Source organism: Triticum dicoccoides, chromosome 7B (genome assembly GCF_002162155.2).
Source record: "Triticum dicoccoides isolate Atlit2015 ecotype Zavitan chromosome 7B, WEW_v2.0, whole genome shotgun sequence".
Taxonomy (NCBI): Eukaryota; Viridiplantae; Streptophyta; class Magnoliopsida; order Poales; family Poaceae; genus Triticum; species Triticum dicoccoides.
The window spans coordinates 700668851-700672146 of NC_041393.1; positions in this window are offsets into that span (position 1 = coordinate 700668851).

Sequence of the window (3296 nt, forward strand, 5' to 3'; positions counted from 1 at the left end):
CAATATGAACGATTCTAGCTCCAGTGACCGTACGATGTCCATCCAACGGCCGTAGTGCTTCTTCAACCTCTGGTCTTCTTGCTCCAGCCGCCCAAACCAGGGCCGGTCGTGCCTCATGCTCCTGCCTCCCGTGGCCGGTTGTGCTGCCGCGGAGGACTCACCGCCCCCTACTATTCCCACCGCTGGCCAGGCCCTGCGGCAACGGCAGCCCCACACCACAGTCGAACCAGTGAACCCTCGTACTCCTCTCCGCGCGGGCTTCAACTACCGCGTCTTCCCCGGCTCCGCGTCGTCCCCTTCCTAGGCCTCACCGTCGTCCACCGCCGTGGTGCTCCCCGCGCGGCGTGGTCAACATGGTCAAGGAACGACTTCCATCGGAAGAGTACTATATGTGGAGAGGCTGACAGCTGGGTCCACGGCCACAGCCCAGTTTTTTTGTGATTTGCCAAGTAAGTTGCTTTGTCTGGCTTGTTGGGCTGCAAATCTTTCAAGACGAGGAGATCTTTCATTCGGCTGGCCGAGAAAATGGCCCATCAGTAATGAGAAATGGGTTGTACATTTTTAAAACACATCAAACCGGCAATTAGTTTCAAATATCTTTTTTTCATTAAATTAAATTAACTTTTATGCATGGAGAATTTGTTGGATTTTATATTGATATACATTTATTTTTAAAATCAGTTTGAATGTGAGTCGAAATTTCGGGATTAAAAACAGTTCGGACCGCACCGAAATATGCAAAATTTCGTATAATTTTTTAACCGTGGCCACAGTATGGGCTGTAATGCTAACAAAAAGAATAAGGGCTCCAAAAAAACCTTAAGAATTAGCAAATGGGCTGTAAATTATAAGAAATAATGGCAGATGGGATGTATGCTGTTTTCCTAAAAAAAAGGTTGACGCAGAAGCAATGACTGTTGGATTGCCATCCAACGGCCGTCGTGCTTCTTCAATCTCCGCTCTTCCTGCTCCAGCCGCTCAAACATGCGCTGGCGGGACTGCCTGCTCCTTCCTCCCCATGGCCAGCTCTGCTGCCGCGCAGGCCTCACCGCCCCACCGCACTCCCATCGCTGGCCTAGCCATCCATCTACTCACCCAAACCTGTTGTTATTCTCCGGCGACGGCAGACGAACCAGTAAACCCTCGTACAATCGTACTCCCCTCCGTCGTCCACCGCCCTGGTGCTCTCGGCGCGGCCTGGTCAACATGGTCAACGACCGACATGCATCTGAAGTGGACTGTACATGGAGAGGCCGACAGCTGGGTCCATGGCCGCACACAAGGAAATGCCTCCTTATTACGTGCAAAATAATGATTCCTCCACCTGACATCAGGGACCCATCGGAAGGGCCTCTGTATTTCATGAAAAAAACATTACCGCCGCTGACAGCTCGGACCCACCAGCTATATCTTCGCACGCAAGGAAGTGCCTCCTTATTATGCACAAAAAATGAATACTCCGCCTGTTAGCTGGGACCCAGTATAGTGGCAGGCTGACCTGTGGGCCTACTAAGTTGACGGGTACAGAGGGCTTTGTCAACTTAGTCAATAATATGCACGATTCTAGCTCCAGTGACCGTACGATGTCCATCCAACGACCGTAGTGCTTCTTCAACCTCTGGTCTTCTTGCTCCAGCCGCCCAAACCAGTGCCGGTCGTGCCTCGTGCTCCTGCCTCCCATGGCCGGCTGCGATGCGGCGGAGGCCTCACCGCCCCCAACTACTCCCACTGCTGGCTAGGCCATCCCTCTACTAACCCACACCCCTGTTATTCTGCGGCGATGGCAGCCTCACCCTCGTACTCCTCTTTGCGTGGGCATCCACTGCTGCGTCTTCCCCGGCTCCACGTCGTCCCCTTCCTAGGCCTCGCCGTCGTCCACCGCCGTGGTGCTCTCGGCGCGGCGTGGTCAATGTGGTCAATGACTGACTTCCATTGGAAGAGTACTATGCGTGGAGAGGCTGACAGCTGGGTCCACGGCGGCCGCAAGGAAGTGCTTCCTTATTACGTGCAAAATAATTATTCCTCCACCAGACAGCAGGGACCCACCGGATGGGCCTCCAGTATTTCACGAAAAAACCTTTCCCCCCTGACTGCTGGGACCCACCAGCTACATCTTCGCACGCAAGGAAGTGCCTCCGGGCAAAAAAACCAAAACGATTAGCCCCCCTGACTGCTGAGACCCACCAGCTACATCTTCGCAGGCAAGGAAGTGCCTGACAGTCGGGACCTACCTGGTCGAAGCGTACATAGCGTTGTCATTCTGGTCGCGTAAGTGTACGTACATATTGGTTGATGTAGAGGCACGCACGTGTCGTAGTACAGGCGCGTACGTGTCGATGTAGAGGCGCGCACGTAGCATGTACATGTGCGTACAGCGGCGAGGGTTCAAGAAAGAAAATACAGCCACGTACATACATACGGGCAGGGTCTCGAATGCTTGCTCGCGCATACGTACATGGCTGGGTCGGAACGGAGAGACAACGTCGTCATCGTGTTCATGGGGAGCCAACGGAATGCGTCGTGTTCATGGGGAGGCAACGGAATGCGTCGTGTTCATCGGGAGGCAACGTAACGCATGGGAGCCAATCGGCTTGGACGGAACAGGCGATGGAAACTAGGCCTGGCGTACCGCACAACTGAGGAAACGGACCTCCTACGTTCGGAACGGGGTCCTGTTGATCGGGAGGGGTGTGGCGTACCGCAAAACGGAGGAAACGGAGCTCATATGGTCGAAACGGGGGTCCTGTTGATCTGGAGGGGTGTGGCGTACCACAAAACGGACGAAACTGACCTCCTACGGTCGAAACAAGGGTCCTGCTAATCGGGAGGGGTGTGGCGTACCGCAAAACAGAGGAAACGGACCTCCTACGGTCGAAACGGGGGTCCTGTTGATCGGGAGGGGTGTGGCGTACCGCAAAACGGACGAAACGGACTTGTGTTGGAGCGCTACGGTCGAAACGGGGGTCCTGTTCATCGGGAGGGGTGTGGCGTACCACAAAACGGGACTCCGCGGGATACTGTTCATCTCCACCGTCGACCTCCTCCAGCCTCCACGGGCTCCTATTCATCAAGCCTCCACCGCACGCTACTCCACCGGCTACTGTTCAACCACCCCTCCACCATCTATTGTTCATCCAGCCCTCCACCTTCTACTATTCATCCAGCCCTCCACACCATGGGGTCCTGTTAAACCACCCCTCCACGGCTACCCCTCCACTGTCTACTATTCATCCAGCCCTCCACACCGCGGGGTCCTGTTCATCCAGAGGCAACGCCACCGCTCACTGTTCATCCAC